Raw genomic sequence first — 26,643 nt, forward strand, 5'->3', positions numbered from 1 at the left:
CCTGAAGAATGGAATAACATCCAAATGGATCTGCACAAGCTTGAGGAGTGGTCCCATGGCAATCTCATGAGGTTCAACAAGGCCAACTGCAAGATGCTGCAGATTCTTAAATAAGAGTAAAGCAGGTGCTTCACTAAACTATTTTATTAACACTAATATGCAATACTAATTTTAAACATTTCTGAACTGTAAGGGAACCCAATGGCTTCCAGAAACTCCCAAAACTCATTTCTTTGACTGGTTGCATCAGTCCACAATAACCTTATAGAATGGTGAATGCATATTTTGCTACTTAAGGACAGCAATGTTCTGTCCAAAGAACATTAAGTGCCGCACTTGAAACAGATTTCAGATTTTATCTGAGAAAGAAGAAAATTTGGATCACTGCTAGACAGTCAATAATTGTCATTACATTCCTCAGTGACTTATATAACACAAATGGTGTCTTTTTCTCAGACCTGAAGCATTTAAAGGCTATGAATGTTTGAATAAACAATCTACAGAATCAGTAAGCTTTGTTGTAGTCCTCAGACACATCAACACGTGACAAAACAATCGTTAGTCTTTTAAAAACTTCTCTCCTTCCTCCCCCTTCCAAAAACCCCAACTTGAATTATATGGCAAGTCATTGTTATTTGTAAACTATAAAATATCACCTGACTCAATACTCATAACTTACTTAAGAAAACAATCAAGTTTCTACCCCTTCAAGAAACGTAACTTTAGTTTTAAACTATTCAGAGGTCCTGGTTTAAAAAATTACATCTTATTGTGTCAGAATATAGCACAGTGATTTTTTTTTTAAGTATATGTTCAAAAATAGCATCACTTTCCATTTCCACCAGTTTTCAGGCATAGTGGGAAAAGAAGAAGGAAGAGAGAAGGACCAAATATGAGTCACAAAATGTAAGCAGCATATAACCGTGAATAATCCACCTGCTGGACAGCAACATAGCACAACCAGACTTCCCTTTTGTACCTCAGAATGCGGCAAGACCAAACCTTACCTGCTTTTCCTTCATCACAATCTTAACTTAAATCCTTCTAGTTCTCTTTTTAAGGAACTGCAGCTGTATCTGCCCCAGACTGATATAAATACTGATATTCACTTACAAAGTCAGCTCTTTCAGCTTAATCTATTTCAAGCCAAAAGAGAAAATGAGCAAAAATTGGTTGTTCTCATATAATCTCCATGCCCCTACTGCTGTGCTAGGTACTTCCTGAAAACAGGTATTTTAGAAATACAGAAAAAAGCAGGGGATGAGACCTATGTGATACAGACTGAACCAGCACAAGTCTATTGCCTTTCTTGGAAGTTGAATGCAAGTGTGTCAGTGCAGAATGTGCTACTAACATTGGTAACAGACCTCTAATATTGTGAACACTATTACATATTTGATTCTGTGCTGAATGGGTTAGATTATGCCATATCTGTAAAATATCACAGTGAGTAAGGATCCTTATAGTTTAAGGAAAAAAAAAATCATAAAATGTTAACTGATACACACTGGAACTGTATTACAAAAGATCAGAACTGATTAATACAGGTCTCATTATTTATCCACTATTGGGATGTCACATTAATGCCTCTAGACATACGTGATAGGGAATAATAAAAGTAGCAGGCATAGACCCAGTATAAAAATGTCTACTTGCCAAGGAGAAAGCATACAGCAATGAAAATACTGCCATGATAACAGTTTTGTTACTTGGTATATTTATTGATTCACTATCTCCAATTCTTCAGATTCCATTGGCCACAGTGTTACATGGTCCCTGGCTCAGATGTATCCTTTTACTTGCCAAAGCCAAAAGATCCAGGAGAGAAGGTACAGATACTGACTAAAAAAAGCCTTTTTGTTTCTATGTAACTGCCAGTGAAAAATGGAGTTTTACAGAAGCATGCAGAGAAAATGAATATTCCCTCAAGCATTTAATCAAAAATCTTTCAGCTCAATTTGAACGTTTCAAGCTGCTTATATTTTTTACAATGCACCTTTTCTCTTACTTTGTGTAATACTATAAATTGTTGAAAACAAGAGGAAAAGTATTAATGCAAATATATTATGTAAATGATGCTTCCTATACACCACCTGTATTAAAAAATATCTTAGATTTATAAACCCATAATAGAAACAACTAGTAATAAAACTGGATTCTGAACTCCAGCAGAAAAGGGCTCACTTCAAATCTTAAGAAACCATTTTCTACTCAAAAATCAGACTTTTGAATAAGCGATAATTTGAGATTAATTCACAATTATCATTACAGGTGTCTGGAATTTACCTCATGCTTCCAAGTTCAGGATCCAAAAATCAGAAAAGAAACAGAAAATCTAACACAGATTTCTCAGGGAAGTGCCTTGTGCTTCAGTCACACTCTATTTGCATATTTTCCAGAAGTGTAAAGAGGCAATGCTCCAGAGAGTTAGTGTCCATTTTGAAGATGAAATACTACAGTGTAACTTACTTTGACAGGAAAATTTACTGGTGAATATCAGGTTTCCTCCATTAGTGCTAACTCCTGGCAAACATTCAATAAAAAACTAAAGCATTTATTTGAAATTTCTGTAAGTTCTGTTGCTCAAAAATTATCTCTCTCTCACATCACTTAGCATAAAAGGTCTCTATGAGGATGTTTGCTGAGAGTACTCCTCCTATTACCATACTTCAGTCAGTGACTACTCATCCTGACATGAGATGTACTTCATTTCAAAGATCCCAGTCAAAATTAGAAACAATACTACAGTCATTTGTGTGACAAGCCTTATCTTTGTCTCCCATAATTAGCTCTCACTTCTATTCATCTCTTCACCTTTCACATAAAGTTTAAATCCCCTTTTTTAAAAAATAAAAGCAATCATAATCCTATTTAACTTCTATATTAATAATCCATCTATCTTTCCCAACTAAAATTATTAAAGTTTTGCAGTTACTATAGACAGGACTTTTTTATTCTGGTCCTCAGATAATTCCAGTTTTACTTCCGGCCCATGCAATTCATTGAAAATACTTTATTTATAATCTTCAGTAGTTCTTATTTTTATGAACTCTTAAAAAGAGACACTAGTCATATGTGTTTACTATTAGGTTACTCAAATATACCAACAGACTTTTTCTGGAATTTCATCCTTGTTCAAATGCTCTAATCCACTCAGTATTTCTTTCCATTTGATTATCATTATCCCTTTAATGTTCCCACCATGTCCTCCAGTGCAACTTATAAAATTTATTTTCATAAGTAACAAAATTCCATATACTGATAAAGGTAAGTCACACCTCACATTGGATAATTACTCCAGCCTTGCAGGCTGCCCTTTGCATTTGAATTCCCACCCACAGGTTAACAGAAACTGTTCCATTTTCTCATTCAAAGTTCTCCTTAAAGTGGGCACAAACTCCAGCTGACAGAGCTATACAGCTTTAGGCCTAAACCACTTTTCCCAGCCCCATTAGAGCCCTTACAAGTGGGCTTGCAAGACTGCAGTAATTTTCAAACTGCCTATAAAGATATAATTGCTTGTAGTTTAGAGTATGTATTCTACACCTGTAAGCAAACAAATACTTTAAAGTTAAAAAAAATGCAAAATTATTTAATAATCACTGGCAGAACACACAGACATTTTTATTTTTTACTTTATCATCCTAACTACTGTCAAGTAACACAACAAGCAGCGCATATTGGATTTGATAGAATACTCTTTGAAGGACTGATACAACAAAATTTAACTGATCTCTCCTGTGCCTGCCTGAAGGAAAAAAAACTTGTTTTCACAGATATGACAGCCCTTTTAGGCATTATAAAACTGTGATTAATATCCTAAAAGTTGCCCCTACATTCCATACACACTACCACGTTGAAACTAGCAAATAGACCAGTTTTTAGACAAAGAAATCATGATCCCCATAAACTTTACAGCTAACCTCCCCACTTTTTATGAGCATTCCCTAGATCTTCTCAGGTAGGGATTTTTGTTTCACAGCTTTCTACCAATAAAAATGTTCAGCTTTTGACTGTGCTTTGGATGTTGCTGCTCCTTCCTTCAAAAAAAATTTGAAGTGCATGACTGCAATCCAGTAATAAATTTTAGGGATTTTTTTTAGTTTTAAATAGTCATGCACCATTTCGGTTTTCCCCACTACTGCTAAAAAACATGTCAAAAACACTGAGAGAAAAAAATAGACTTCTGAACATAGTAACTGAAGGAAAAAAACCCTGCCATGTTCAACAATTTCTGGACAGTGACTGCACTTTCATGCGTTTATTATGATGCAGTGCAAATCTGGAAACTTCTAATGCTGGCATTCTCGACAAACCTTCAGAGATAAATGACTGCAGGTCAAGGAAGTAAGTGAATACTTCATCAGAAGAAGGACTGCTGCATCTCTGAAAATTTAAGACTATGGAACACAGCTTAGGTGGTGTATTTAACAGAGGTTGGCTATAGATCAACATGGATACTAGAGAAACAAAACTTTTTGAAGAAAAAATAAACCAACTTCTTTGTAAATGCTTAAGAGGAGACTACACAAAGAATAACGTGTGTGAAAGTTCCTTGATAGTCCATAGATCTAGAGTATAGAAATAATTTATTATAAACACCATTGCTCAGCAATGCCAGTGAGTACTTTTACTTTTCATGATTCCTACACTACTGAAACTCTTACTTTTAATTCATCACCTAGAATTCTAAAACAAAACAGAGGGACACTTGATTGGAATAGAAAGTGGAGCCAATCCTGACCAGTGTGGATACACACACACACTGTTACAGCTTCCAGGACTATGCACCTGGCTGCTATTAGCTCTAAAGAAACTCTACTTAACTCTGGCAGTGTAACCACACACATCTGAAAAGAAGTCCAGTCAAAACTTCAAACTGGTTTTAATGTTTTCTTCACAATTACAAGAGGAAGAACGGCATTTTAATTAAAAAAAACAATTTCAAGGGTTGTACTGCATATCATTTAAAGAAGCTACCATCAACCAAGTTAAAGATCAGAGTCCTAAGCAGGAACTTCTCTTCATATAGCATAGCAGTAAAGTGACAAGAACAAAAAAATACATGAATTTATTTTAGAATAAGTAACTAAAAATTAGTTGGTCACTGATATATTTCGGTCAATTTAAATGCCTTAAACATACTATGTTTTCCCATGTTTTGATCTTTAAATTGAGACTGCTGCTTTCCCCTCATTGAGGAAATATTAGACATACCTGTTTAGCTATGCGCCAAAAAAAATCAGTTTTTAGGACAAGCAGAGGTATGACATGAAACCTAGAGTGAAGAGATCTTGGGACTTCTCATTCTAGAAATATCTCCAGCTGAACACAAGACGAAATATTTTACATAGAGAGCAGACTGGTATCTCTATAATCTCCATTTAGGACTTTCACATAGAAAGAAAGAGAGAAGCTTAATATAGCTGTAATGAGAATTTCTTCATTTCCAGGGTAGCAAAAAGAAAAATAAACACTCAGCGACTATCTGGTTCTAAAAGAGTAGAAAAACGTTTTAAACATCAGAAAATAGGTTTTGCACCCTCAGATTTTAATGTATTAAATCCTAGGTGTTTAAACAGCAACCAGTATTTACTAGACCACAATCAGATTTCTTCTAATTCTTATTCAATAAATGTATCATTTATTCTCTTCATTTTTTTCCTCTTATGCTTTGCTTTTTTGTTTTTTGAGTAATTGCCATACAAACACTAACAGTAAATATTTTAAGCATTATTTTTTCACCAAGTTTTGAAAAGCCAGAAAACTGTTTCTCTTCATTTCATTCAATGCTCCCCCAAAAAAACCCAAAAAACCAAACCAAAACACACAAAACTACCCTAAACCCAAATAAAACAAAACCAATCCCACCCAACAAAAACAGCAATTCTGTTTTGAAGTGTTTTCACTTCAGAGAATAAAGAAATGAAAAAAAAAAATTAAGAAAAAATAATAGGATATTTTGTAGATATTATCTTGTGAAAGAGAAAAGTTTTCTGAAAGAACAAATAAAACTCTGCTGAATGAAAATAAAACCCAACTACTGAAGACCTGGTATAAAGCTTGATGCCACTAATATAGAATCACTAACTCTGCTGTCACATTACAAAACAAGCATGATGAAAAATGATGTGCCTAATCAAGAACAATTTAATTTAAGAAAAAATGATGAGGTTAATCTAAGGGTTGGAGTGTTTTCCCCCTAAAACCAAGCATTTTGTAAACCGGGTATGCTATTGTAGAGAGCTAACATGACCTATGATATTAAGGATCAAAAAACTTTCTTGTAAAATTTATGCAAAATTCATTTATTTTTTTTTCCTTTGTCTCAGCTACAGTAAAAAAAAAAACCAATCAAGTGCACTGGTTTCTGAGACACTCAGATTTGATAACGTAGTTTATACACGTCCAGTCGTGTGTCAGTCATCAAAATTTCTTAAGTTGCAAACAGATTTATTAATATATTCATAAAATATATTACATACTTCTCATCAGATGTGTGTTACAGCAGACTACTTGCAACTTAAACAATATTTCCTTGTGTTTCCCACCTACAAAATCCCTAACATTTAGAGAATAATTAAGATAATACTGAAACATTAACTGAAATTTGCACTTGTTAATACAGCCTGCCTATAGGATAGCTTAAGCACTTTAAAAAAATCCCAAAAATGATAGAATATTTTTATTCAAAATTTCCTGACTTTGGTCTCAATTCATATTAATAGAAAAGAGGTAACTTATTCTAATAAAAAAAATACTATGTTATCACAGTTATAGTCTGTTATACTGCAAATTACATTGCAATCGTGATGAACTTCGTTAATTTCAAACAATAAATCTCTCAGAGTACTAATTCCATTCACTATTATAACACAGTCATAACTACACATTAGAAAAGTCAAAATCCCTTTCATCTTTAAAGAAAAATAAAATGCCCTTCGAAATCAAACACACCTTCTGAAGATATCAGCCACTTCCCTGGGAAAGCTTTGCAGCCTCGGCGCTGGTGCCCAAGAGAGTGCTGCCAGTGTGCAGTCTGATGCCACCACAGAACTGCAGCTCAGAACATTATCAAGGCCTGCTGTGTCCTCTGAGAAAGGATGCTCAGCTGGCTGAACTTCCCAATTTGCTCCCAAAGGCAGAAGAACAAAACTTCCAAGACTATACAGCACATGTTTTTAAAATGTCCTACAGAGACAAGATTGTATTTATTAGCAATGTTAGCTTGTACTTATTTAGATTAGAATGAATAGTACGCAAAGTTCCTTCGTGTACAATTAATACCTCAACCAAAAAACCTCAAACACTTAGAAATCTATCAAAATTATGGGCAATGCATCCAAGAAAAACAGTTTAAAAACAAAGCTGCCCACAAGTAATTCAGACTTGAGTGCTACAAAAACTCTTCCAAGCAGGACTAAATACTGTACCAACCACATTGTATACAGACGATGTGAAAGGGTTTCATTGCTGCCAAAATTTAATTTATGATCATCATTCCCCTTGAAACTGCACATTTTAACCACCTCTAATCCTGTAGCCATTTACTAAAAAGATAGAGACATATTTATGAGTTTGAAGTTATTTAAGTGTAAAAAGAATTCCATCTTTGCTGTTAGGAAGATGAATACGAGGAATTTTTCTTCTGTTTTGTTAAAAGCCTCAATATCAAAAGATTTGCAAGACTGTAAACCAGAAAGAATAAAAATGTATTTGTTCATCACTTGCTGACATTTTGAGTGGATGAAAAAGGATACTTGGTAAGTCTTTTCGAATAAATACTGCTGTGATCAGAATCTATAATCATAATTAAGTTCCACTTTTCCTTTCTATTTCCTGAATTTAGATGGAGGTGGGTGGGAAGATGAGGTGCAAGAAAGGTGAATAAATCAGGAGGGCATAGTGAGAAAGTGGGACTGTTACTGGTACATGATGATTAGCATTCCATCTGCCCAGCAAGCCTGGCTTTACCTACAAGCAGCAGAACAGGCTTTAACACAGTCCTTACTCTCAATCAATTAAGTCTTCTGCTTTCTAAAGCAGCTTTACGACATTTACATTTAGCTTTTCCAGTTGCTTCTCCTATTGCACATTTTTGCATTCTTCAGTTTTCTCTCTTTACATAGACTAACCTTTCATAGGAGTTGAATCTTGATTTTGTATCAGGCAGGTCTAGGATGAATACTTGCAGGAGCCATGTCAATTCACAACTCAAACATTCCTCTTTGAATCAAAATCTGAAAACATTAGGCATCTCCCATTCTTTTCAACAGAACAAAGAGCTACAAAAGACTGATCAAATTTGTCACCTGTCTTTCTCTTTCAAGGAGACAAGTTTCATTCCTGCAAGGTATACTGAAAAAAAAAAAATCCAAAACTTCAGTATGCTTCCTAAACCCTTCTACTTTACAAAAATATCCATCATTTGTCATAAGTGTCATCTCTTCTTTAATGGATAAACCAGTAAGTCTTCTTCCTACTCAGTTAACTTATTAAAAAAATAAAAACTCGGCAAACATACTCTTCTCTGAAAAAACACATATTTTACCAAGTTCCCATGAAACTTTTAATGGCATTCCAGACACTTTATTTTTACCTACAAAGAAAATAATAACACAATATACATTCGTGGTTTTAGCAGAATAGAATCTGGAGGGGAAAACAACACTATGGCAGCAAAAACTGGCAACTGCTGATTGATCTTTCCGCCTGAATGCATGAAAAATAATCCTGTATGTCTGGATTGACACTTTCTAATGAACAGACACTACTATTTCCTCTGATTTTTCTAACTTTACTGTCATTTGTTTGAGCAAGCCAAACCTGGTGAAGAAAGAGGAATGAAGGAGAGGAGGAACTGGAGAAGATGAAGGGAAATAACTAAGATGGAAGATACTGACACATTATTCACTGGAACTGCCACTTAATTTACCACACTCAAACATCCTACAATTACACAAGTCTGCTGTAACTTTATTATGAATAGATCAAAACAGTTCAGCTTTGCCCAATATTAAGTCCATTATGCAATTGTATGAGAATTCCTATCTCTATGTTTTGATAATTCTTTCTAAGAACACAACAGATACAAGAGAAACAATCACAAATCAGTCCAGCTTGAAAAAAGTTAGGTCTTTCGTGGGGCTAGAATTTTTCCCATACTCCTGTTCATTTCTCCTGAAATCCTGGCACATGACATTAGCAGCAGGAATAACAAAAAAGGTCTTAGATGCTACTAATGACTAAACTGATACATCAGGTCAGTACAGACGTGTCCTTGGCAATTTCTGAGTTAGTAAAACACAAGCACAAATGCTGAAGTTTCAACTGATTTTTTCAGCACAGGCTACCAGACATCTGAGCAGCTTAAATGAACTACGAGTTTTAGAGCTCTCAGAGAACTTCCTCGTATATGAGTAAGGTAATAATCAAACAGCTTTTGTAAAAATGTCTGATTATTCTGTAATTATTCATGTTCTGCTTTTATCTATGATGGGAGAAGCCACCACTATATTCAATGGGACAAACTGCAAGCACCAGCCCTGGCAAGACTTCTGTGTGGCTGATTGGTAAAGCAGTAATTGCAGAGGCAGCTATCTGGAAGAATCAAGCTAGCAGTTCTCAAGAATCGCTATATTGTCACAGCATATGTCACAGTACACACTGCAGTTGAGATGGCCACGACACACGGAGTGTCACCACACAATTTCAGAAGGCTTTAAGCATTCCCCCATACAGAGTAACACCATACCTCATCAGAGGGCTTCAGGCAGCTGCCCATGCACAGTAACACCACGCCACCCATATCAGAAGGCTGCAAGTGTCTGCCCTTCTTGTTCTTCAGCCCAGCCTTTTATCCCCTCATGCTGATGCCCTGCACCTGTGTGCCCTCTGCTCCCTTTGGTGCTGGTCAGTGCCCTGGGCCCTCCAGGGCTCATTGCTGCCAGTGCTGCTCACCTGCTGCTCACAGCTGCACCCACTGGGGATGAGGCTCGGCCACAGCCCCACTCCCATTCACCACAAATTTTGCACCTACACTATAATCACTGAGTCTTCTTTTCAGAATTGCTGCAAATATTTTTCCTTACATTTATATAAATAACTTACTTATATTTAACTACAGAACTATGCAGAAGTTCCTCTATATTTTTCATTTCAAGACTTCAGATAAATAACATCTATCTATAACTCTTATCCTCCAGAGCACATAGTGTTTCAATCAAGTAGCCCTTAAAATCTGCCTATCAGTGTAGCTTGCTCCTGGTGTATTTATAGAATTCCTCCTGTTCACTTAAAAAATAAAAGCAGTAACAACCATCTTCAAAAGAAAGAACACTTCACTTTTTCTAATTTCTACCTTTAAAAGAAAAATATAACCAAGCAGGTAATGCTTTCAGAATGCCAACTAAAATCAACAAAATTATTGAGGTAGGTCACATACATTTGCCAAGGTGTGTTCTTGTTTTGCATTCCAAACAGTACCGTTTAAACAAATTTTCAATTAATTTTCATTTCCAAATAAATGAGTGCATGTCCATACTTAATTGTGTCAAATTCTTTTCTCTTTTTGTATGATATTTCCTTGAAAAAATTTAAAACTTGCCTCTTCAGAAGGACAGTTTCAAATTCTTCTCTGGGGTAGCAGGGTTACTTGTTTTTAAAAATTAATATTCATATATAATTAACATTTTTGGTTTTCTATCTTACTCAAAATAAGCAACTCTTCCTATAAACCAACTTCCTCTACAAGTTGTAACAGTGCCACTAAACAGCAGAAGTTTTAGAGCTGCGACCTTTTAATAACTAGCTGAGATATTACTATTAATTTGGATCCTACCAAAGCTAAGCAATTATCTCAGTGTTTTAAGAATAGGATGTTTTTTCCTTTTTAATTGCTAAGAGAATAAGGACTGGATGAGCAAGCTATCTTTTTCAAGCTTTCCTCTAATGACCCTAATACACAGCTCTGTTAAAAATCTGACATCTACATTCCTGAAGGCCTCGAAAAGGAGGAACTGAGGGACATTACTGTAGTCCATACTGATTACAATCTCTGAGGAAATGGTTTCTCAGTTTCTCACAGCAATGGATTAAGTGTGCATACTCTGGATGTTTCTGACAGAAAGGAGTTCTAGTATCTTCCTCCTGAACTTGGCCAGCAAAGCCACATGGTATCAGGAAAAAGAATTAGATCACTCCACTCTGCTTGACAGATTTACGATGATAAACTGTAGGAGGCATGAGCAGCAAACTGACTTCTTACCACTACTACAGTGGTAGTTTTTCATAGGAAACATTCAAGTTGACTTTATGCTAGGATCACCCAGTGCCCACTGACTATACAGTCAGAAGTACTGAATTTCTAGAAAACTTCCGCCACCAAAAAAAAACCAACTTTGAGAGCTAATGGAGACAGTGGTAGGCAGCAAGGTTTTTCTTATCTTTTTCAGTTTGCATGACTTTTCAACATCACTAGCTCCTTCAGGACAGACAGCATGCTCCTCTGGTTCAGCTGTATTAGCAGGCTAGGGTACACTTATAGTACAGGTTTATCTTGTTTTGAACTTCTTCAGTATTTGCTCAAGCTCATCCCTGATGCACACAGAACTCCAAAAAAATAGCAAGTAAAACTGCAGTCCTTCTTTTGCCCCCAGCCTTTAAATTCCTTGTGCTCTGCTGAGCTGTAGACTTCTGTACTGAGGAGCATCCCAAAATGATTACAGACAAGATGCTAGATGGGACAAGTTTTTGCAATACACCAATTTTCAGAGGTAGTTTGAATGGCTTTCATTCAAACAGTAAAACTATATGCAAAAACAAAACGTGTAGACTCTGTTAATAATTTAGAGATTGATTAAAACTGCTATTAGGATATTCAGATAAAATGAAAAAACAGTTTGACACTTAAGTAGCATGTCAGAATTCAAACCTAACATACAATAGTCTTTCAGAAAAAAAATCTACTCGTGTTTGAGATCACGATTTCCAATAAGCCATCTTTATGTATTTCAAGTGCAAAATGTCAATTACATAATTGCTGTCATTATTAACACATAGTATTATTGTGTATTAATACATTAATATTTGTAGGCATTTGAACGACAGACATGAAGCAACTATTGTAAAATAGTAGCTATATGCAAATGAAACAACAAACTTGCTTACTCTAGTTCCTCATGCCCTTGGTGTTATTTACTACAAATACTGCCATACTATGTAAATTTATATCAAAGATAAACCTAGCAATATAACAGCTGAGTTTTCACTCACACACACTCCGGCTATTCCGAAGTAAGAGACAATATGTATATCAGGATTTCCCACAATTGCAGGTCTGATACTTGGATTCTTCTTTACTACAAACTCAGTGTTTTCCTCCCATCATGTAAGAATTTCACTTACATTTTCTGCTTATTGAATGTCTCAGCTAGCCTGTGAAAGAGACCTTGGGAGCACTTTTGAAAGTCTCCTGAAAAATCCACCCTTCAGTCAAAGTGCAGCAGGCAGCCCTGGGTAGTAACCAGTCTCATTGTTATCCAGGATAGATCTATATATTGATTATAGGGAATAATCATTATGCTATCTCTTCAGTTCTTACTGGTCAATTCTGAAACACTTATACTACCTTCTAGTAAACTGGCTGGCACGCTTCTAGTGGTAACAATCTAAGACCTTCTGCATTTCAAGGCGTTTTTTCCTTGACAAAACCCTTTTGCAAAGAGTAATTTTCGTGTAGGAAAAGTGCTTTATCTGAATCACAAAGAGGAAACCCTTTTCTAGACTTCCAAATTTGATTCTTTAAAATTCTTTACCACTGTGCTTATGTATAGTTATAATTCTGTTTATAGCATATTAATGCCTCAGAAACCGCCTTTAATACCTCCTCCCTACAAAAAGAAAGTCATAATTTTACTTCACACACATTCACCTGTATTAAGACAGATGAATTTTACAGACTATGCTCATTCATCTTAAAAACCACAGTTCAGCCCCTTATTGTTATAAAGAGAAACAAACAGTACTTAGCATTTTTGTTATGGCTTATAAACTGAACCTCTTTCTTGGTCTGGTAATTATGCAAAAATCTTGTTTTTTATTTGAAGCTAAAGTACACAGAAATGTAACAGAGCAAATGATCATATTAAATTGGGCAAGATACTTCACTTTATGTGCCATGACTGAGAACTGACTGGAGAAATATTTTTATCCCCACATATACATTTTTGAAATACAGAAGGCATTTATTACTGGCTGTGTGAGTATGAAGGACACACATTAGCACCACAGAGTTCAGATCTACACCTTTTCAGTATCGTTTTTTAAAGCAATTGAAGTGATCACTTAGAGGTCTTTGGTAGGACTGCTAATATACAGGTTCCCAACAGTCTTAATTTTCTTCCTTTTACAAGCAGATTGCTAAACATTATCATTTGGCAATAAAACAACACAGAAACCTTTCCACAATGTTTTTCTTAGTAAGATAGAGTTGTTTGAACCCTAGAGCTCCTGTCAAGTTTCTGACAAAGTTCTCTGCCAGTCAAATTATAACCGTGAGTCTCCCTGACACATTAAATAAAAAAAATACATTCTGTTTTTGTAACGCATGTTAGAATATTGTGATAGTAGAAAGGTGGCTTATACACTTCACTACACTTATTTCTGAAGCTATCATTCTTCAAGTACAATAGTTGACATTTACTAACAATGCCTAAATGCTAGAGCTTTTATATCCAGCTCTGACATTGAATGCCTGCGTGTCTACAACCTTAGCAATCAACAGCTTTGAAAGTTTACTGAGTTGAAACCTACATTCTAGCTCCTGCTCACAGAATTCACCTGTAAGGTATATAATGAAAAAAAAAAGCGCAGAAGCAATCCAGTGGTGCATCCAAGACATCCTCTCATAGTCACTGCATTTTAGAGTGATTATTTCTTGGTTATTTCTCTCTCAAAATTACTTGTTGTGCTGTAAAAACACCAACCTGCTGTTTCTGTAGGATACAGGAGTTATTAAACATGGCAGACTGAGGCATCAGTGTTTCCCCTGTCTGCACAACCCTAAGCACTAAGAAGTGCCTGCAATCACTATTACTGTCCTTTTACGGAGAATAATCACCTCTCGTGGGCCTTTACTCCTGTAAGAACAACACGAGATTTCTGGCTGTTGAATGAAAAGACACTTGAAATTCACAGCCCTGAGTCAGTCTCCCGAGCCCTAAAGAGATGTGACATCCAGACTAAACACTGTACACCTGACATTTCCTCTTCAGCACCTCGTTGCAGCCGCTCAAGGAGCAGCAAGTCTTCTGACCAGACCTCAAAAAACAATTTCTACATGAAGCACAGAGAGCTGAAGTGCTCTAAGCTGGCAGGCTAGATTGGACTGCTTAATTTCCCTGAATTAAAATGCATGCCTGACCATACTTGGTATACCCAGAAAAAATCCTATCCGTACACAGCAAAAGCAGTCAGTGACAAATATACATTTATTAAAGAGCATCTTTAACGTCATATGGACGCTGGCTTCAGCACATTATTGAACGAGGAGAGCAAGCAAAGTCAGGAAGTAAAATATCTTGTAAATCAGCATTAAAAATGGCATTAAAATAAAGCAATAAAGGGTACCTGATAAACAAGAGAAAAAGCTATTCAGATTGTAAAGCAGATTCAATTGGCTTCCCAACCCTGTGTAGTAACAAGTTTACCATTAATCCATAGAGAGAATATCAATGACAGACTGAGAGGACTATAGAGCCAGTCATCACCTGTCTACATATATATCAAGAAATTGATTCACCACATTGCTGGATTTCAACCAAATAACTGGCCAACCTAAGAAAATTCCTTACAATAAAGCACCTTTATATGATAATTTAGCTACAAGGTAAGATATATGTCTATTACATAAAGTGATTATTGACTACGAGAAGCTTTCAATTTAGCAGAAAATTACTTTGTATGAGAGCTCTCCAGAGCTAGTGACAAAGGTTACATTTCGCTCTTTTAATGCACAGTAAAAGAGAATGAGGCTTCCACTGTCCTACTCTATATCAAATCATCAAAAAATGGAAAGAAAGTTAAGTAAGGATAAAATTCTTCACACAGATTTTCACATTCTGTTCAAAAGTTAATTCCCTCCACTCTCCCCTTGCCCCCCAAAGGAGTGCACTGGAAATAAAATTACTTCAATCTGAAATCCACTGGCAGTATTTTTCTCACCAGCTACACATGCACTTTAGCCACGAAGACTTCATGTTAATGAAGATGAAAAATTCACTCAAGTAATGAGAAATTACATAATAAATTTTGATAACTTTAAATAAAAAATAAACAAATTTAAAAAATTAAAAGTTATACTCCTCACACATTTAAATTAATTATAAATTATTTAAATTTTTTTACCAACTGTATTACAAGAAATTAAAATATGGAGGATAGATAGGACAATAACAGAGTCTGATAACTGAATCTAAAACTTGTTACCTTGAAACATTAACAAAGGTTTGAAAATTTAAATCCACTTACAAAAAATATCCACTGAAAGAACAACTTTATGTCTTTTATTTATTAATATTCTAAAAACTTCAGGTATTGTGTGGGGAAAAAAAATTGAACAAAAACTTTCACAAGATTCAAATAATTCCAAAAAAATTACTGGTCCAGCAGAAAACTAAAACTTTAGCTTCCAGTCTGGTGTAGTTCTGCATTCAGCATTTTCATAGTGGATTTCAGGCTCAATGTGCTAAGCAAATATGTGCATATAAATAACTTTTTTTCTTTATAAAGAGGCTTTTTTATGTACTGGAATGATTTGGTTTAATAATGAGATACTATTAGAAGTGAAGGATTACATACCGAGAGTAAAAGTGGTATTTATTCTAACTAATATTTTAACTATTCATGGCTTAATGAAGGAAACTCCTGAGAAAGAGTAAGGTATTTGAAAACTATGTAAAACATAAAGAAAATTAGATTTTCAACAGTTTTTCATCATCAGTCCTAGCCAAAATACATGTCATACACAGTCAGTCCTCAAATCCTGTAAATAAAAAAAATGCAATCAATTAAAATTAATTTCTCATTAAAACCTGCTTGTGTTTAGCCCCTTTAATAGCAGTGACAATAGCTAAATATTAAATAAAGAGAACCTACCACTGTAATACCTATAATATGCAGTATATTTGACAGCTTTTGTGAGTTCTGAGGACCAGAGAGGTCCTGCAGTAGAAAAATCACACAAAAGTCCATGTAATTTTTACTTTGCAGCATTGCACTATCCTTGTACTTCCCTGCCAAAAAATGATTATAATGTAAAAGACTGATTATTGACTTTGAGGAATTGGAGATATAATGCAATATATTAATTCCGCACATCACATAGTTCAACCCCTTAGACGACAGTAAATGCAGAATTTAGTCAGGTTTGGTGTTATCTCTCCACAGAGGATGGCACAAAGATGAAAGCTTTTGTTTTGTTCTGTAAAAGTTCATGATAGTGGCTTGAATGTCTAACTCCACAAGCATCTTGCTTATGACACATAGTTTCCCCCCATTTAGCAGTGTTTCTACTGTGGTTATTGAGGGCTTTCCAACAAAAAACATTTCTACTGACATTTAAACTTCTATTGTGAGTCTCCTCAGCATCCACACTTGGCAAGCTTTAAACATGTAAAGACATTTATTCACCATCTCAGAGTACAGAAGGAACGTTAGGAAAATGCAGAATAACTTCAGGAAGGTTTGCTTTTTTTTTTGTTGTCAACTTCGTTTGTTTCTTCTTTGAAACTACTGGAGGTTCAGCATGCAATATTATTTTCTGTAGCTTACATTTTACTGTGTATGCTTTGTCACTGTAGATATTTTACAAACATGATAGGCATTTCAAAAACGCTGTCATATAATAAACAAGGATATCTTCACTGCAGTGAAGAAATAGAAACAAGGCATTCACTGAAATGCAAATTGACATTAAACCTAGAAGTGGCCTCCCAAAAGAAAGACTGAGATGAATTACCACGACAGTGATGAAATATAGTCTTATACCTATGCACCCAGTGTGCATCTTTCCTAGGTAAGCTGACAAGTGTTTCACGTGGCTAACACTCTTTACTGGCTTCAAACTGGCTTTCAGGAAAAAAAAAATAAAGAGGAATAGGCTTTTAGGTGTTGTTCTGAGAATCCCATCCTCTTAAACAGATCATAATTTGTGTACTAATGGAGAAACAATTTTGGTCAATAGACAGTATTTTAATCTGAAAAACATCATCTGGTTTCCTCATCTTTTCTTCATTATTTATTCCTTCTATGAAAAACTTAGGAAAGAAGAGCTGCCACACAGGTTTCACGATAAATATTTTTCCAGATTTACAGGTTATTCACAAAAAAGATTGCCTGAGACTCAGATTTGGCTCCCAAAATAGCAACTTAGGAGTATTTCTGCGGGGAGGTTAAGGGCAATGACACAGTCAGACAAAGGCTCAGAAAAAAAGACAGCCTCTCAACTTACAAAGAACAGGTACAGCACTCAGGGCCAAGCACAGTGAATTCAATTACAAGTTATCAATGCAGATAGCTACAATAATAGCAGGAATACAGTCACACCAGAGAAAAAGGTGCAACCAAAACAGAAGACCAAGAGGGAAGACCTGTTGGCTGGCTGGAGAAAAGTCATTCCAGTAAAGAAAAGCAGTGATAGAAAGTTTCTGTAGCAAAAAATTACAATAGCTAGCTGCATACTGCTTATTCTATACCAAGTTATTTATACATAAATAGCAAATAGGATCCTCAGTACATGATCTGAAAGCCATAAAATTCCACATACGAAACAGGTGGTAGAATGGCGCATGGGTGAGTGAAAAAAAACCAAAACCCAAACCCAAGATAAAAGTGAGAAAGCTTAAATGTTAACTACATTTTCTAAGGTTCCAAATAGCAAAAAATATTGTTACATGTTTTATTAGATTTCTACTTACATAAATGCATACATTTTGGCAAGACAGGGGAATCTTATGTTCAACAGAAGGATATAGCAGACTCTGTACTCATTAAATGCACATGCCATATAGAACAAGAATCCTGTCCTGCTCTCAGACTAGGTCTCTAGGCTTTATGGAAGAAGACAGCAGATTAAAAAAAAAATAATTACGAAACTATCACAAAACCTTCTGATTGCAGAATATGAATAATACCAAGCATGAGGCAGGAGTGCCACAAGTCTTTCTTCTAATGACAATTGTGGCAAAAGCAGATTCCATCTTCACCCCTACTCTGCACCAGCAAAACTAACTGGAGACACTGAGGTAATTCAACGTGGTTGAAAGTGTTTCAGGGGGTTTTTGGATTTTTTGGGTTTTTTGTACCTCAGAATTACTAATTTTAGATCAGTTGACTGTGTGTTTAGTCCTCTAATTCAACTGCAAAGGCTATTAGAGAGCAGAAATAAAGAGCCAAATAATTTGAGGAACTTAACTTTTCCATCAAGAAAAATACATATAGAATCAAGGTTTCAAATGCCATGTAGAGTTTTTGAAAATCAGATGCAGATATTCAGTCAGAAAAAGAAAATATTCCATGTGAAAGTTTTATAATGAGGAAAAAAAAGCTTTGGAAAATTAAATAAGTTTTTCTTTCACTAATAAATTTCTCATTCACTGCCTAAAGATAGATACTCTCTCTGTACCTCTACTATTATGACAACTAGTAGCTGAACCAAAAATTGACAGAATCATTCACAATATTACTCTACATGACACTAGCAGCAGTGTGAAATTGAGTGTGATCACAGCACCAGTCAATTCCACTGGTTCAGGGAGTTTTCAGTTTAGGTCAGTTTTATCTTCTGATGCTCATGTTCTTCAGTCCCAGGGTAAAGAAAGCAGACAGAGAAAAAGACAGTAGATGAAAGACTTTAAAAAAGAAACAAGGGCAGAAAATTGCAGAAATTACTAAAAGCTCTTCTCCAAGAACACAAAACTCACACAGTAGCGTAAGGCAAATTGTACATATAAAGAGTAGCTCTCCCTCACCTAGCTTAAACCTAAAGAAGCCTCATAGTGTTTAGGACATTCACTGCATCTCCTCTAGGAGGTTATCACAAGGTCTTCAAAAGACAATCTTCATACCAAACTTATGTCTTGCTCAAAAAAAAAAAAAAAAAAAAAACTCAACAAACTAAGAGGATTTTTTAATGAAAATAACTTTAAAGAGAAATCCAAACTTTCCACTCACTCCCTTCCCTTGGTGACTAACCTCTTTGCCCCAAAAACTGCCAAGGTGGTATTTTAAAGCCCTCTCTGCTCTCTTCTTACCACTCCTCCTTTTCTTCTTTAGATTAAATCCAATCCTCACTCCTTCACTTCCTACTAAAGAATAACTATTTGTCTTCTCCCTTGATTGCTTTAACAGCTGGTGCTAGTTTGCCAATCAGTCTCATGCAATCTCTTCTCATTCTCTTTCTCTAGTTTCTTCCCCACTTTTTTGCATGGCAAATCAGAAAGCATATCTGAGAAAATACTAAGTTACAAGTATTCATTCACCAGTGAGGCAAAGGAAGGGTGGTAACACCTGACCCTTATTCTAGCCTCAGTGCAGTTAATCCTAGCTATTGCTGAAGTCAGCCCTAACTAGTCAGTCTTTAAGAAAAATATAAAGTAAAATCTTCATTCTTGAACACTTTACAACAATCTACAATTCTTTTTCCCAGGGCCACATAAGCCACAGTAAATCTCTTGCAAAGTGAAGTAAAATTAATTAGTTTTGCAGCTGCAAATGAACATGTTTTACTTCCTACTGAAATGGAATAGGAATACATTTCCAGTTTAGTCTGAAAGGTAGCTAAAAATCCAATTAAATTAGCAGTATCTTTTAAGTGAATGGACAGTACCTTCTTACCCATGGTACCTAATTCACAGGCTATCCTGTGCCTGCACCCTAAATGAGCAGATTTGCTGAAATTCAAAAAAATAGTATGAATCTCTACTGACTACCGCCTCTTAACTTCAAAGCTTGATTTCCCCTTAGACCATCAGCTAGTCCATTTTGATTCTCATCCATCTATTTTATCCCTTTCACTGTAGGAAATAGTTAGAAATACTTAAAAATTGTGGTGGTAGGACTTGTAGGTTCCTTGAATACAGACCTTTATTTCAGTCTAAAATTAGGGTTAGTAATCTCTGCTGTCCAAGAACAAGCTATACCCCAATGATTTACAGGGGTTACCATGTAACTGAAACAGTATTTTATACGGTTGCTGAGGTGGGACTTACTGCAGACATCCACCAAAATGAAAACAGTATTTTTTCCAAAAAGAAAAGCATGGAACAGACTTTGCTTCAACTAAGATTATGCTTCATATCTCCTGTTATATCAAGTTGTAATCCTAAAAATAGAAGCAGGCCTCATCATCAGATTAAACATGCATAAAGCATCTGCAGGAACAAGTTTTGAATGGGTTTTCTCACTCATAAATCAGTGCAATTTCTGATAATTTTGCTAGCAGTTCAAATTATTTCATCTGAAATCATATAGATAATGGTCAGCCTACCATAAAGTGGAATTATGTCTTTCAGAGCTGAGTTGGTGGTGCTTCAGTCTAAACTTCAACAAGCTTCACTCCTGCTGTGACCCATGGGCAATATCCACTGTCAATTACCACATACTTGATCCTTTCTTCCTCACCCAACTTGCTCCAAAAGTGGATAAATACAACCTCAAACCTTTCTGGCTGGCTGTCTTCTCCTGACTGCGCCCTGCTCCCTGCCCTTGGAAACAGCTGAAGCTCTTTTGAACATCATTAAGGCAACATCTCGGTGTTTCCCTGTCCCAAGGAGAACAGGCTTGCAATACAAAGGTAGAAGAGGTGTGGGAGCAGTGCCTCAGCCAGAATGATGTCCCACCATATATTTCTTCAGAGATGAAATCAATTTGATTTTTAACACCGCTTTAAAGATAGGATGACTCCTACACACACAGAACTGTCAATGCGTAGGTGTCTATCTGGAGGGAAGAGCAACTTCCCCCGGTGTTCAAAATGCTCCTACTCCAGCTATTCCACAGAGATCCAGATGGCACACGCTGAGCTGGCTGCCCATCTGCGCTCTGCAGATCTGCACTGTCAGCCACAGTGCCATACTCTGGAATGCAGCTCACTGCTCTTGCTTTCTTTGACCCCTGGAGGAGGTAAAAGCTTCAGCTGGCCTTAGGTATTGGTATGGACTAGGACTGTAGCAGAGAGCCACCACGCGTGTGACTCCACAGATTTCCTTAAACTGCCCTTGCATTCATTCCACGAAGAGAAAGAGATGCTGCTCTTATTAGATTGCTAAAATAGAAATGTTATGACCAGATTTCTCTGGGCACCTTACAGGGCGCTATTTAGGACTTCTGCAGAAATGCTTCCCGTTGAACAGGCAAAGTTAAAATATTCCTGTTTGCTGAAAGTATGTTTGCTTAGGCATAGACCTTCTAATCAACAGGAGAACATTATGCTGTTGTAACATTTGATTCAATTTACTTTACTGCCTAATTAACACCGGAACATTTAGCAGCTATTAGAAGAGACATCCTCAAGAGTTCTAGATGTCACCAGAGCTCTCAAGCAGAGTTTCTTTCATGCAATACTTCACAGTTAAAATCTGAATCAACAAAACTAAATTATCTTTGACTATATTTGAGTTTCTAGAGGAAAAGTATTTGCAAATATTCCATGCTGATCTTTCTACCTGCTAAAATAAAAAACACTTCCTGTGTTTTAAAACAATCTTTGCAAAATCAGTCTTATTTTTTTATTAGATGGAGTCCGAGTTACTTGGGGTAGAAGGCGCTAGATAAAAGAAATCTCTAAAGAAATTTTTAAAGCAGATAGTGTCTCTAAGATAAGATAAGATAAGATAATTAAATAACACTGTTTTCCACACAGAAAGCATACATAAGCATTTTCCGGTATGTAACAGTGCATGTGTGTGTTAAATGAAGAACAGTTGCCTCTGTTTTGAAGACTAGCATTTGATAAAATGCTAGTCTTCAAAAAAACCTAGTTCTTGGCTATCCATCATTAAATTCCTGAAATCATAGTCCAGAATTAATGGGTCCACATGTCAGGCTTGGTTTCTTTACAGACCTGAATAAAAGAATACAATTTCAAAAGTGAGAACATATTCATGACTTAACAGAGCTGCAAGTTAAGATTTGTATGAAATTATCTTTATTTCACAAATACAAGCATAATTTAATACTTTAGTCATTCTGATAATTTGCAAACTGTGTCTCGCCTAAACCTATAGAATGTTTTAGTACATAACTTCAATTGTTGCCTTTAATGAAGTAAAATAACAGAAAAAAATCTCAGCATATGTAAAGCAAACATATTTTAAAAATCCCCATAAGTATGGCTTCCAGAACTCTTATTCCAGTATCCACCACAGGTTATTATTATTATTATTTAACTACACTAGAAATATCTCAGATACTGAATTTCACAGACCCTTCACCTCAATGCACCAACAAACATTTTGCTTGTCTCTAAAATATCTGTTTTACCTGGTATGAGTTGCAGCTGTAGCTTCCAAGTCAACCATAGGGTATTTTACTGTTATGACAGAGGCATGCCCAGGAGCCGACATTCCTCATTTAACAAGCAATGTATGGTAATTAGACAGGATTTACGGACTTCTCTCCCTTTCCCCCAGTGTTAAAACTGAATTTTCCAGGATTAAAATTTTCAGGTTTATCCATCTGGAATTTTCAGTTTAGTAAATACAACATTTCTAGAAACTCTGCATAAAACTCTGGTATGTGTTTTTTAGGCAGTGTCAGAAGAGCAGAAAGGAACTTTCATTGTGGCAAGGACAGTAAGTTTAACATTAGTATAACAAATGGTAGGGTGAAAGAAAGATTTCAAGTGCTACAAATTGGAAGCAATACAAAAGAATATGCTTAATAATGCTACAGAACCTTCTTGCATAGATTCGAAGAACGATAACTGGGAAAGATCGGGGGAAAGTATCTACATGTTATCCAGAAGAAACATGTCTGTGTTTCACTAGAAGGATTTTAAAAGCAGAGTTAATTTTCTTGTAAAACATATGCTGGTATCATTTTAATACAATCTGTGAAAAATAAACAAATAACCTCCCCCTCACCCAGCACTATACTATCCGGAATGTCATGCAGAATACTTTTTAATATCTCTTTTGTCTCAGAGTTGTGGGGGTTTCCCCCTCAAAAAAAAGCCCTGTACAGCATTTTTTCACACACTTTGTTTTATTAAAGACACATAACAAATCCAGACGTCAAGACATCAACGTTTTGTAAATCTCTGATAACACATTCAGCTATCTATTTATCAGCCGTGTGCAAAGTCATACTTTTGTTCTGGAGGAAATCCAATTTAAACACCATCTTCAATTAAACTAACATTTTTACAGGAACTGAGGAAAAATCCAGAAGTTCTATTGTTCTGATTTTTCAGAAACACTCATTTAGACAGCATAGACTGGAATTGAGGTTCAGAAGTCAGCAGCAATACTCATAAGAAATGTTTGAATACTTTGGTGTGCAAGAATAAAGGAAGTCTTTGAGAAATGTATCTATAACAGTGAAAAGAGCAAGGCTGGGATACAACACAAAAAGATTTCCAAGTGACAGCTACAGTACCCAAGACAAGAAGAAAATAAATTAGTTTCACAATTATGAATATAACTTCTGTGAAGCTCACCATTTTCACTGACTTGGGAGACGCACACTCCAAGCCCTTTCAGTATTTAGGCCAGCATTTCAGGAGCTTCTTTATGCATTTTTACACCTCAAAAGAGGCACAAATCTATATTGGTAACAAAAACTCATGACTGACTGAATAAAGCATAGGTATATAAAAGTCCAGACATACTTGACAATTTTAATTATGTGCTATTCTCTACAGTACCTCTTAATATAGAACATCCTATTTAATTTGTGAAGTTAATCTCTTATTAAATTCAATTTCTGGCACTTTTCTTAAGTATATGTCTTTGATTAAGATAATGGAAAATATTTTGTCTCTGGAAAAAAAAAATACCGCAAATGTAAGATTACATTGTGTTGCTTCTTGTTATGCCAACTTTACTACATTAAGAAAACTTTCACAACAAAATGCAACAAGTTTATGCAGTCATTGTATGAGTTTCTCACAGAACATTTTCAAGTTGTGCAAGAAACATGAGAAACGTGAAGAACCAAGAGTTCTGAAAATACAGTGTAGCTGCACTAAGTTGATTTACCTATCACTTTATTACTGAAGTAAAGTGTTTAACCTGGAATATTATTATTAAAAAAAAAAAACCAAAACCAAACACTTTAAACGGATTACAAGAAAAGTGTTGTTACACCATCCCATACCCAGTCTCCACAATATTCAACAGCAATTTTTTCTGATCAGTGCAAGTGGCACAAAGAGACATAGAATTCAAGTATTAAGTGGTTAGTAGCATAAAATTCAAGTTCAATTATCAATTCAGCCAAATTATGTCAATTGAAGATGGAAGCAGATTTCACTGGACAATATGTAAAATATTGCCATCTCTTTGGTTTGTTTGACACATGTTTCTACACCATTTAGCTATATTTAACTATTAAAGGAAAAGTGATGAAAATCCAGCCTACTCTTAACCAATGCTCTAAAATTGGGCAAAGGCTGTCCCAGTGCTGCTGGCCAGGCTAACACCCTAAGCTCTTGCATAAGTATTACCATCACTGCAACACAATTATTTAACATTCTAACACTTTATTCAGCTCCTTAGAAGAGTGGAGCTTCCCATTTTAAGAAAACCCGCCCATTTAAATGCCATTAACCATCCAATTAGTACAGTCTGTTCCTGGCTAGCTGCAGAGTACTGGATAATCTTTTGTTAGCCACTATTGAATAATTTTAGCAATTACACTTTTATACATTCTCTGGTAATTAAGACAGAATACTTCTCGAATCTGGTAATTTTCCAACACACAGTGACAAACAGAACGAAGGTAGAAGGAAACACGCGTGTGACCGGGGCTAACGCTAACACCGCAGGGCACCGCGTCCACCTGCAGCGCCCGCAGGACGGCGCGCACCGCCGGCGCTCCCCGCATGGCCCCGAAGGACGCGCTCCGGCTCCGGGGCTGCCGGGCCGCCTCTCACCGCGCCGCCGGGCTCCGCTCGCCTCGCCGCCTCAGCCCGGATCAACCATCGCCGCCGCCGCTCCCCACGGCTCCACCTGCCGGGCGCCCGCGCCCCGCAGCACCCACCCGCTCCCTGCCTCGCTCGCTCGCTCCCTGCCTTTCCCGCGGCGCCGGCCAAGCCGCCCGGCGCCCCGGCGCGCATCTTCCGCGCAGCCGGGTGGAAGCACCGTACCCGTCCCCGAGAGCATCGGCAACTTTCTCTGCTTCCGAAGAGGAGGCGTGCCTCCGGGGGCTGCTGCAGGCTGTCACAAGCAGCCTCACGGCACAGGCTCCCCGCAAGGCAAACGCCTGGAGGTGCTGGAAACAAAGCGGGATTACCTAAAAGGGCACACGTCTGCCCGCGGCCGCCAGAAGCCCCACGCCGGCGGGAGCGGCGCCCTCCGCCCTCCCTCCGCAGGACGGTGCCTGTTGCACGGGCCCCGCGGGCTCCCCGCAGGGCAAAAACCAACTTCGCTCCGCCGGGCACCGCGCCGCCTCCGCGCCGCCAACTCGCGCAGGGACAGCGGCCCCGGGCTGCGGCCCCGAGCGGCAGCAGAGCCGAGCGGCTCGGACAAACCCGCTCTCCCGACAGGGCTGAGCCGGGCTCTGCAGAGTGGGACCCCCCTTTCCCGCCCCCCGCGGCTTCCCTCTGCGCAAAACCAATTAACCCCGAGCGCTCGCCCTCCCGCGAAAGGCAAGACAGGGGGTGCGGGAGCCGACAGGAGGCAAAGTTTGATAAATGAGCAGCTCCTGCGGTGACAGGTGACTACGGAGCGGAGGCACCCTCCGGGCTGGGCAGAAGTGCGGCAAAGAAGCACTCACCTGTCCGTTGCCCTCCGGCAGGCGCGGAGGAGAAGGAGGGCAGGCGAGGGACGGAGCCCCGCGCTCCTCTGCCGTCCGTCGGCCCCAGCGGCAGGCAGGATGCCGGGCAGAGGGCCCGCAGAGCAGCGGGGCCGCCCCGGGCAGGCACCCGTCAGCGGAGCAGGTGAAGCGGGGCGGTCGCCGCCGCCGGCAAGCAACACGTTTGGCTCTGAACTTTGCAGCTCCAGTCACAAACAAACAAATAGAGCCCAAGAAGGACCTCTCCCATCCGATCCCAGCCTTCTCGGCAGCCGCTGCCTCTCTTATTGGTGCGGAGGTTATTTATTTATTTGATTTCTCCCCCCTCCTTCCCCTCCTCCCTTTCCACACACACCCCCCCTTCCCTTTCACTTCCCCTATCCCTCCCCCCTCCCCGGCCTTCCCTCCCCTCCCTCACGCCGCGCAGACAGCGCCGGTCCCAGCGCGGCGCACGGCGCACAGCGCACAGCGCGGCCGGGAGCTCTGCGGCCGGCGGCAGCGCCGGGTGCCGGGCGAGGGGCGGGCGCGCCGCGGGGAGGCGGGAGCGGAGGCGGGCGGGAGCGGGGCAGCCGCCGCACCGCTGCCCGCAGAGAGCGGAGAGCGGGCGGGAGGTGCTCCCGGATGCCCCGT

At 37.9% G+C, this 26,643-nt stretch overlaps 1 protein-coding gene across 16 annotated transcripts in view; it reads right to left on the bottom strand.

Annotated features, from left to right (window-relative positions):
- The window catches only part of TENM3 (teneurin transmembrane protein 3), a 1,287,001-nt gene extending 1,260,705 nt beyond the window's left edge, over nt 1-26,296 (bottom strand). For all 16 annotated transcript variants that reach the window (XM_058025024.1, XM_058025026.1, XM_058025021.1 and 13 more), the window contains exon 1: nt 25,996-26,296. The gene's annotated coding sequence lies outside the window, so the exon portion shown is untranslated. The remainder of the gene's footprint in view (nt 1-25,995) is intronic.
- Nucleotides 26,297-26,643: the final 347 nt, after the last annotated feature.

This window comes from Melospiza georgiana, chromosome 5 (assembly GCF_028018845.1).
Source record: "Melospiza georgiana isolate bMelGeo1 chromosome 5, bMelGeo1.pri, whole genome shotgun sequence".
NCBI classification, from domain to species: domain Eukaryota; kingdom Metazoa; phylum Chordata; class Aves; order Passeriformes; family Passerellidae; genus Melospiza; species Melospiza georgiana.